Raw genomic sequence first — 11540 nt, 5'->3', positions numbered from 1 at the left:
GGGTATGTAGATTTAACCCCTTTGAGGGTTAGATATCTTCTCTCTTATCCATTTTCCCCTTTCTAGTTCATACCATCTTTCTCAGACTTTTGAGGCATAAACAACATCTCCATTGCTTTGCATTAGATAAGTAAGATACAAAGTTAATTTTTATCTTGCATGTGTGCATAGCATGTGCCCTTACATTAGTATGAAGAAAAAAATTAACAATTGGCCTAGTGTTTTCAATGATTTGTTTTACATGAGGTGTGTTGCTAACATTGTTAATTTAATTATCTAAAATGATTTGAAGAAGTAAATGATCTAAATATAAGGGTAATGCAATCTCCACCTAAGTTGTAAAAACTCAAAGCTTGCATTGAGAATGACAAGATACAAAGTTAATTTATATCTTTACTATTTGCACACATGCATAGCACATGCCCTTACATTAGTATGAAGAAGAAAATTAATAATCAGAAGGTAATGTCTTGAATTTCTTCGCATGATATGTGTTGTTCACATCATTAATTTAATTGTCTGAGATAGTTTGAAAAATTAAATGATCTAATTGTAAGAGTAAGACAAGCATTTAGATATGCAAGGAAATCTTTACTTAAGTTGCGAAAAACCAAATGTTGCATTGAGAAAGAAAATGAACAAAGTTAATTTATATTTTTACCCTATACTTGCAAATGTGCATAGCATATTCCCTTACACTAGTATAAAAAAGAAATTAATAATGGGACTCTTACATGATTAACTTAATTGTTTAAGATGGATTTAAGAATTAAATAGTTTGATTAAAAGAAAAAAAATATTTAAATATGTAAGACAATCTCCACCTAGGTTATAAAAATTTAGTGCTTCTATTGAGGAAAAGAAGATACAAAGTAAGAAATTGTTGTCTCTTAATATCTCTACTAGATGAAATTTAAGATATATAATGTTAAGGCTACCTAAAAGTTTTAAAGAGCAAGACTAATATTATGAAATTAAACTTAGGGGTAGGGAGAGAAAAGGGTCGCTACCCAATGATAAAATTGAGGGCCTAGGGAAAGCCCTCCTTAATTTACTCATTTTTGTCTCCAACATTTATTACCTAGAAAGAGTAGAGCTTTAATTTAAAATTTAAACATACTAGTAAACATGTACGTGCATTTGCACGTGACATTATCTCCAAGACAAAACTATTTACAATCCATGGATAGTTTTTGAACATAAGTGACCAGTTTCTTAACTGTTACAAGTGGATAGCTTTTGAACAGTTATAAGTGGATAGTTTCTTAATTGTTATAAGTGGGCAGTTTTTAGAGTGAGAGTAAAAGACATATATGACCATTTTTATGCCCGTTGTATAGATAAAATGCCTAATGAAAAGTCCAAAAAATGGGGTTATTCACTCTTTTATTAGTAGTATAGATTTAACCAAAAGTTAGAGGGCTTTCTTTAGAAAAGGGTGATTAGAGTTTTACTTTTGAGTTTTTGGAAGTGTTTAATAAGGACCGACACGATCCTAAGGTGGAGAAGTAAGGAAGATTCAAATCGAAGGTTGAGATTTAACTCTAGGACTGTTGGAAAGCTTTAGGTAGTTTCAAGAAACGTAACAAGTGAAGTTTTCCTTACACATCTAAATTCTTGTCTTACCTTTACAATCAAATCATTTAATTCTTTAAACAATTTTAAATAATTAAATTAATAATGTGAACGCCACACCTTATGTAAAAAGAAAAAAAATCAAGGCACCAGCTCCTAATTGTTAATTTTCTTTTTCGAAATAATACAAGGGTATGTGCTATGCATATATGCTATGCACATGTACTAAACCAAATCAAATGTCCATTATATGTAATAGGTAAATCTTCTAAATCCCTTACCTTATCAATTTTTATTGGTTTATACAGTTGGAAACAATGAATTGTGGAAAAGAATCTATCAAAATACAAGGGGGCATTGTATCATAGGTGAGGCTTTAGCAAATAAAATTAAAAAAAAAATTATAAGGTAGGGTTTAATTCTCTTACATAAGTTTTCATTGATTTGTGTATTAAAAAACAATGACAAGTGAGATATTTTAATAATATACAAGGGGTTACTATATCATAAGTGGGAGTTTTGGTAAACAAAATAAAAAAATCGATAAAAATTTTTGAAATATCACAAAATAAACATTTACTTAGATAATATATATTTATGACTTATACCAAACATTTACTTTATATCATAAAGTGCAAGAGAGCATGCTATGATATAAAGTAAATGTTTGGTATAAGTCATAAATATATATTATCTAGGTTAAACTTCTTTAACTGGCATTAAAATCAAAGTAAGTATTTGCTTTATATAGTATAAATAAATAATTGTTTGATCATAACAATTTACACAACTCAAAATAATAGTAAACCTTACAATGTGTTAATTAAGGAGGTACCATTAAATTGCTTTACCATTCATTTTATCTTTATAATTAGATAGAAAAACAAAATTCAAAAGTTTATTATGAAATTACCAACCATCATTCATAAAGTAAATCGTGATGATCATATACTTAATTTGTTATAATAAGATCTATGTATTTGTCATAACCAAACTCTTTGACTTAATTTCTATTTAAAAAACTTTAGTCTTATCATTTTGTCCAAATACAATTGATAACAATCATTAATAATAATAACTTGCGATGAAACACAAAATTTTGGTTCCATAAGGCCATAGATATATTTAAATCTTGGGTAAATTATACAGACCCCCCTGTACTATAAAGTTTGTGACAAAAACCCCATTATACATTTTTTTCACGACAAACCTCTTGAACTTTAGTCATGAGACAAAGACCCCCTTAGTGGTTAAGTCAAATAATGAAAATCATTAAATTACCCAAATACCTTGCTAAACTTATTATATTTTCTTTTTTTTTTTTCCATTTTCTCTTAAAATCTAACCAACCCAAAAATACCCCCATTTCTTCTCAGCGAAAAATACCTCTACAATCTTATCAATGGCGTTGCTGGAATGGAACTCCGATTGATCCTTCGTTGCTCAAATAAACATATCAATTTTCTATTTTAGGTGAATGTACAATATACAGAGAGATTTAGACAACTGTTGCTCATCTTTGGTGACTCTGTGCATAAAGAGATGGCTTCTCTTACACATCAACACCATTTTCCAAGAGAATAGCTACACACTCATTTCTACCATAGCCAACAGTAAAATGGATAGCAATGTTTTTATTCTTATCTAAAGCATCAACTGTTGCTTCAGACCAGAGCACACTTAACCTGGTGTGACAAGAGCAAACTAGACTTGATACCTTTTCATTTAAGATAACAAATATATGACCTGAACTCAGAGTTAAAACATTGTTGTTAGTTATTGTAGAAATCAAAATAAAAAGTTACTATAGAGAATGCCAAAACTACAACTCTCAGGACTTCGCTCTCTCGGAGGATGTTGAGGATCACATCACTCCATTCATCCATTCATCCATTCATCCTTGTCTAGGGGAATCCCCCAGAAGAAATGAGAGAGAGAGAGAGAGAAAGAGAGAGGGAGGGAGAAGAAACAAGATAGAGAAAGAGAGAGGAAGAACAATGTCATTGGCTTTTCACCGAGCGTCGTAGGATATGCCCACCTTCCTTGCTCCCTTCAAAGATATCCATCGCTAGGTTTTTGAAAAATTTCCTCCATAAAAACCCTAAATCTTATTCTTCTTTAGCCAACGGTTCATTATTGATTCCTTCATTGCTAAGAGATTCTAATTCCAATCTGTTTTGATCTCCTCTCATCTTTCGCTTTCTTCTTCATCTTCCTCCGGTCTTGATAATGAAGATTTGCCGCATCTTTCCCTAATGCAAGCCAAACCAAGCCAAATTTTTAGAAATCCCCTTGAGTGAGATTGGTGAAACCGATTTTTAAAAATCCCCTCAGAAGTGATACATAAGCACCACAACTCACACCACTACCACCACCATAAAAAACAAAAACCGCAATGGCTGAAACTGATTTTGATCAAATGAAAAAAAGCATGTTAGGGACCTTGAGGCAGACGATAGCGTTGAGGGACATTGGGATGTTGATCGTGTTGGCGAGCTCTAATATGGATAGTTTGGCGTTGTTTCAGGTCTCTGTTGTCTCATCCACAATGGTCACGGATCTCTAATTCTCTGTTCTCACTTCTCAGGTCATGTGTAATTATCAAAAGGGTAATTTAAGGATTTAGGAGTCTTGTAACAATGAAACAATGAAATAAGAATCTTTTACGACGATGACTAACGTAATGCTAACAAAAGGGGGTCTAGTACAGGGGGTCCATGTAATTTACCCTTAAATCTTTCGTTTTTAGCAAAACTTAAAGAAAAAATCATTAACAATTATTATATAAGCAAGAGTTTTTCTTTTTAATATCTTGAACAAAATTTTAATATTTAAAAGGTAATGTCACCACCTTTTGTGGTCATTAGAAAATTAAATTATCTTTATTTCATATTTAATCATAAGTTACACTTATTAGAAATCGTTATCATTTGAATTTAGATGAAAGGGTAAGATTAAAAAATTTTATAAAGAAATAAAGTCAAAGAATTTGAGTTACCATGGACGCATGAATCTTATTGTGATACGGTCTTCACAATTCACTTTATAAATAATGATTAAAAATTATTTACAAGTTTTATAAATTTTGTTTTAATTTTCAATTATGAGGGGTAAAATGATTGATAAAAGCATTTGAAAATATTTTTATTATTATCATAGATGATGCAAATTCTAATAATCACGACATTACTTATAAGGGAAAGAGAATTAGTAATTAGAGAATAACGTTTTAAATGGAACTTTTTCACATAATTTGTATTGTTTATATCATTAACTTAATTATTTATAATGAATTAAAGAATTAAATGATTTGGTTGTAATGTTAAGATAAATAATTATATATAAGATAATATTTATTTAATTTATAAAAATTCAAAATTTTATGTTTAGGATGAAAAGAAACAAAGTAAAAAATGGTTCTCTCTTGATATTTTTACTACACAGAACTTAAAATGAGGTGAATAATACAAATATACTTTTAATCATGACATCTTTGTTTTGACACATAAATGAGGTGCATCCAAAGTTTAATAATCATATGCTCTATGTAAGAAATTAGCCATAAACAAAAACAAGCATGCTTAAATCATGAAAAATTCTTCTAAAACTTTATGAAGTACATGTGTGTTCTTTAAACAAATCAATGAAGAGAATACATTCAACCTTCTTTATCCTTGCACATGTAGAGATTTCTAGTGCGCCTTTCTTCGTGGAGGTGGTCTCTCAGTGGCTAATCTGTAAATCCAGTAAACCAAAGCGAGGACGTGAGCAGTGATTAGAACGACAACGAAGAGAGGAACAGCTTCAAGGATCCATGGCCGAGAGATTATTTGGTGCTCCTTCGCCATTATCGGAAGAGATAGAAAATGAAGCAACTATAAAAACAAAGAAAAATAGAAAGCAATAAACTAACTCTCAACCAGATTTAATCAAACACTTCACTTCTAAGGTCTTCTTCTAGGAGATCTTTGTCGATCTATAGGAGATATGATCTTCTTCTTCTTCTCGGCTTCTTTTCCTATTATGAAAGTGAACTTAATGAGAGAAAAAGAAAAGCTTAATGGGTGAAGATTAAAATAATGTCAAGAGATTTTTTAAAATCTTACAATATTTATAATTTAACATTACATGTTTGTAACTCTAAACATGTGACTTTCAACTCTATTCTTTTTAAAATTAGTAACCTTAATGCCATTTTACAATAGTGTTGTAAGAAGGATTTTGATTTTAAAATCTTATCTTATAAAATAAAAGGTAAACATGATAAATAGTAAGAAAATTTTGAAAAGATGAATATATCGATATTTGTTGCATTGTGTTAAGTGCACAACAAAAATTAAAGTATGTGGAGTTTGTACCTGAAAAAAAATATATAAAAGTTTTATGGCCAAGGATCAAATTATTGATATGATACAATGTGTATTGTATCAAATATCATATTGTATCAGGCAATACATATCAATACGAGGCGATATCTTAAGGTGAGCATGTTATAAAGAATGACAAAAGATTAAAAATGCATAGAAAATGAAGTTAAAAAGAATGGAGATGAAGTTAAATATAGGATTTATGATGACATTTAACATAAATTAAGCACTAAAGAAGAAAAAAAAAAAGAATTTATAAACTACAAAGCTGAAAGAAATGAAAGGCAAATAAATGAGAACCTAGCAATAATACTACTGTAAAAAATAATGCATACCTTTATATAGTTAAACCTACTAAAATAAGAGAGGCACAAAATAAAATAAAAGTAAAAGTGTTAGGACCTTATGGGATTCAAATAGAAAAATGGAATGGTATGGAAGAGGTAGACTTGTTATGACTAACTAAGCTATTTAGTAAGATATTGAAAAACAAAATGATTAGAAAGCAACAATATGATGCCCATATTTAAAAACAAAAGTGATATATAAAATTATAATAATAGAGGGATTAAACCCATGAACCACACTATAAAACTTTGGAAGAGAATAATCAAACAAAGATTATGATGTGAAACAAGTATATCAAATAACCGATTGGGCTTTATTCCAAAGAGATCAACAATGGAAGTTATATTTCTTTTGAAATGATTGATAAAAAAGTTTGGAGATAAGATGAAAAATCTTCATATGGTGTTCATTAATCTAAAAAAAAAACGCATATTATAAAATCCCTACAAAGATAATATGGTAGGTCTTGAAAAAGAAAATAGTTCAAAGCAAGTAATATAGACTTAATTAAGGATATGTATGAGGGAGCAACAACCAATGTTAGAACACCAATATGTGAGGCTTCAGGTTTTACAATTGCAATGAATCTTCACTAAGGTTTAGCACTTATCCCTTATTTATTTGCATTAATCATGGATGAATTAACCATGCAAATTTAAGAGGAAATTCCATGGTGCATGTTGTTTGTAGGTGATATATTGTTTTGATTAATAAAACTAATGAAGAAATGCAAAATCAAACTTATAGACAAATGTCATATAAACAAGAGGTTTTAAAATAAGTAGGACTAAAACAGAGTATATAACATGTAAATTTAGTAATAATAGGAACATAAATCAAGATACACTTATGATTAGAAACCAAGAGATAATTCAATTTGGCCATTTCCAATACCATGGTTTAATAATTCATAACAACGGAAAGATTAAGGAAGATGTCACCCAAAGAATTAGAACATGATAGAAAAAATGAAGGGTTGCATCTCAATTTTTATCTAATAGAAAAATACCACTTAAATTAAAAGGAAAATTATATAAAACAATTGCAAGGTTGTTATGTTGAATGGAGGAAAATATTAGACATCAAGATATATGTCTAGAAAATAGGTGTAACAGAAATGCGAGTCCTAAGATAGATGAGTAAAAACCTAGAAAGATAGGACTAAGCAATGTTTTTCAAAATCAGACCGAACCGGATGGTCAGACCAAAAAACCAGGAACCGATCACCTAACCATTTCCGTTTTACCCCAAAACCGTCTTTTTGGCAAAAACCGTTGGTTTGGTCAACAAACCGCTAACTCAGGTGGTTGAACCATTCGAACCATCCAACAGTTTTTGGCCATTATATATATATTTTTTAATTTTTTATATTTTTGTCAACATGAACCGTCTGTCAAACGACTGAACTGTTCAACCCGAGAACTAGGAATAAGATTGAAGTCACCTATAGGATTAATTTTTTTTATATTTTTATATTAGACATTCAGTTTTTAAAACCTTAGGATTAAGATTGAAGTCACTTATAGGAACCTAAGAGTAGCTCCAATTGGTGATAAAATGATAAACTATACTAAGATGGCTTGGTAGTTAAAAAGAAGTTATATGTTATAAATTGAAGGAACTACCATAAGTATGGGTAGACGGTAGGCCAAAAAGGACATGGGTATAAGTAGTAATAAATGATTTAAGGACTAATAATTTACTAGTGGATATGGCTTTAAATGGAACCGATTGGCAAAACAAGATTCATGTAGCCAATCCCATATAATTGGGGTAAAGCATGGATGATGATGGTGATGATGACATGTATAAAAATGCATATAAATATAAAAAATTAAATTTATTAGTTATAAACACTAAATAATTGTATATAATATCTATACATATAGACATAACTATACTAAAATAATACTTTTTTATTGGCCTCGAATTTTAATTGGATCCGATGTACTTAAATTTGCACCCAATCCAGTTATTAATTGAATACAATTTCTAACATCCAAAACTGAGATAATCAGATTTGGAGTGATATTAGACTTTGGGAGTCTATGGACAGCCCTAATGAGAGCAAATGGACATGATACCAAAGGATCTCAAGGTTTGAAATTTTGACCAATCATTATGATGGATTTTTATTAGCTAGTTTACCATTTTTTAAACCAAAAAGTAACTAAAAGCAAAATGAGGAATATATCGTTTTCTGTCCCCAACTTTCCTAGAGTTTTTTTTTCTTCTCATCCTAGTTTTCTTTGGAATGAAACCCTTTAATTATTTAATTAAAGAACTTATACCTAGAGGTTGTAGTCTCCATCAAATTATTGGTTAGACATGAATTTTAAGTAATGCTTTTCTTCAAGACTGAATGAAACCCAAGTTCTTACATTGGCATTTTGATTTTCTTTTTTCTTTCAACTATCGACAGAGGGCGTTATAGATAGGATGAAGGAGGCTGTTGTGGTGACCATTGCTACTGCAATTCCTACTACGTCTTACTGCTTTTATAATTAGAAGGTTTTGAATTTTAATAGGGCTTCATTCATATCACAACTCTGTTCTACTTTTCATGGAGTTTGCCAGTGTAATAACAATGCCTTGAGCCAAGGCTAACCTCAACCCGTCCCCCACCCCCAACTCAAGCTCTCATCATCATCGTATCTCCTCTCTCTCTCTCTCTCTAATATGTTTCTTAGTGAACTTTGGTGCTTTCGTGTCAGTAGACAATATATACTTTATGGTTTCAGTTCAGACAATACCATTTTGGCCACGGCAAGGAGAAATTCATTCAAGGGTCATACTAACATTGAAGTCTAACACTTAATTGGTATATGACACAAAAAAAATGGTTTCTGTTTCAAAATTTCGTGGTTTCAAATTGGATAGTCGCATGGGAATGACAATGAGACTCTACTTTGATTATTTTCAATGGCATAGAGAAGAGGAGGGAATTCAGTTCTTGAAAGACAAGGACCATACCTCAAATTTTAGTTATGATCAGTAAATCAATGGTTAATAGTAAAATAATGATCATAATTAGTTAAGAAATAAATGCAACATGCTTTTGAATAGGGGTATGAAAGAAAGTGTGGGATATACTGAAAATCACTCTCCCTGGTTTTGTCATATAATAAATCTTGTATTTTTAAAATTTATTTACTTGGAAGGTGGAAACAATTTCTTTGGAAAAGATATTTTACAAAGAGAATGCAAATGGAAAATAATAAAACTATTTTGCTTTTATTATTTTTAGCTGTTTAATCAAATAAAATTAAAAAAAAAAAAGGTTATAATGTATCAGATCCGGACTGGCCTTGTGCAAAAAATGCTATAATCACTATGCTATTGTCAAGTGATATAAAATAATGGTTGATGTCGGATGTCGGATTAAAAGAATAATTATTGAATTAATAACTAAAAATAAAAGAAACATGCTTCACTTAATTACAAAATGCAAAAGTATATATGTAGATCAAAGACAGAAAAATCAAATAAAATCATTCTACCTTCAAAAAAAATAAAATAAAACCATTCTGATTCAATATTACAGATATTAATGCCGAACATTCTACAAATAACAGATCTATTCTATAGACGACCCTAATAAACCAGCGAAAGAAAGCCATACCAGACACCACCAAAATCAGCAAGAAAAGTGATACACCAAGATCGTTGAAGAAAAAGACGACCTAAGAAAGCGGAACAGAGAAGATCCCACGATAAACAGAACTGAACAGCGGAAAACGATCCTAACAAAATTAGCGAGAAAAGACACAACAGACACCACTAAAATCAGCAGTAAAAGATAAATCATTATCGGCGAAGGAAAATGATCCTGAGATGGTGACACAGAGAAGATACAAAAGATAATATAGAACAGAATAAATGATTTAGGGTCGAATATGTCTTACTAGGTTGAAAATTGTCTGATCCTCGACCAGATATGGTTTTCCTTTTTACTCACATGGAATCCACCGGCAGTTCGTCGCTCCTAGTGGCTTAATTCTCCTCGGAATTTCGCAGTGGCGAGATCGGCGCAGGAGTGAGGGCGAAACTGAGAGAGAGTGTGTGTGATCTGTTTTTTTCTGAGACATGCCAGCAGAACAGCACCTTAGGGTAAGAACTAAGGCTGTGTTTGGTTTGAATGAAAAAAGTAGGGAAAGGAAGGAAAAGGTAGGAAAATCTTTCTAAACCTTGTATTGTTTTCCCAAATTTTCCCTTACATTTTCCTTGAAACCAAACATAGCCTAAGAGCTTTTGACGTATGACATAGCAAAAAATATACCTTGCAAATACACCCACCCCTTTCCACTGCCCACTAACATTTCCCATGAATAATAACATACAACAACAAGAGATGTTCCCAATGAGTCAAAATCTCTCATCCACACAAATTCTGTCCACATAACATCGCAGTCACACATGGAGAACATTTCATCCTCCTATATGGTATTATGCAGGGGAAGATGTTCCCAATTCACGGGGTAGTGTGTATTGAGTAGACATGAGCAGAAATCTCGTGGGCAGGTGATTTGCCCTTTTATAAATGACCCTATATTTTATTTCTAACCGGTTTCTTTGAATCACGTTAATGGGATGTCAAAATGAGGTTAATTTGAACATGTGTCAACCATGTTGTGAGTTCAGATCTGCTTGCCACAGTGTTCCTCACACCGGCCTCACAACATGTTTTGGTTGTATATCGGGAACGAAAACATATCCATATGAATATATACCTTCCAGTAGACTAGTAGAGAACTCAATTCTCCACGAAAGCTCTCTTTGAATCTGTTTTCATGAAGAATATGACATTTCATTGGGTTTTATCAGATGGTTTTATTTTGAGGAAGCTTTCTTGAACATAGGGAAATTTTGTGGAATAATAGAGGGTAAAATTGAAATTTTATTGTTTTTGTTAGTACTTAATGGCAATGTTAATTCTCAAAAACAATAGGGGTACTTTAAGACAATATGTAAACAGTAAGGGTGGAGTTAGTCAATTAACTAAACCAATTTGGAAGAAGTATAAATACAAATATGTACAGTATAAATACATATAAAATAATACAAATATAAGGATTTACACTCTATATATTTGTATTTGTATTCCTTCCAAACTAAGCCTTAAGATTATTGATTCATATGCATTTCTTATAAATTACTCTCCCTCTCTTTGTTTCTTGTGTTACATCTCTCTCTCTATTGCAATACCACTAACCACCTTGTCACGATTCTCATGAGGAGGAGGTGGCCCTT

At 31.1% G+C, this 11540-nt stretch overlaps 1 long non-coding RNA gene across 1 annotated transcript; it reads right to left on the bottom strand.

The window, feature by feature from the left end:
* Nucleotides 1-5130: 5130 nt before the first annotated feature.
* On the bottom strand, nucleotides 5131-10589 carry LOC148791630 (uncharacterized). The gene is made up of 2 exons (XR_016075908.1): nucleotides 10196-10589; nucleotides 5131-5593 (listed from the first exon to the last, which is right to left on the bottom strand). It is a non-coding gene; the product is annotated as an uncharacterized LOC148791630 (long non-coding RNA).
* Between the last annotated feature and the right edge of the window lie 951 nt (nucleotides 10590-11540).

The sequence above is a fragment of the Nelumbo nucifera genome, chromosome 5 (genome assembly GCF_055504915.1).
Source record: "Nelumbo nucifera cultivar China Antique chromosome 5, China Antique-T2T, whole genome shotgun sequence".
Classification (NCBI taxonomy): domain Eukaryota; kingdom Viridiplantae; phylum Streptophyta; class Magnoliopsida; order Proteales; family Nelumbonaceae; genus Nelumbo; species Nelumbo nucifera.
This window is presented reverse-complemented; position numbering and strand designations above follow the sequence as displayed.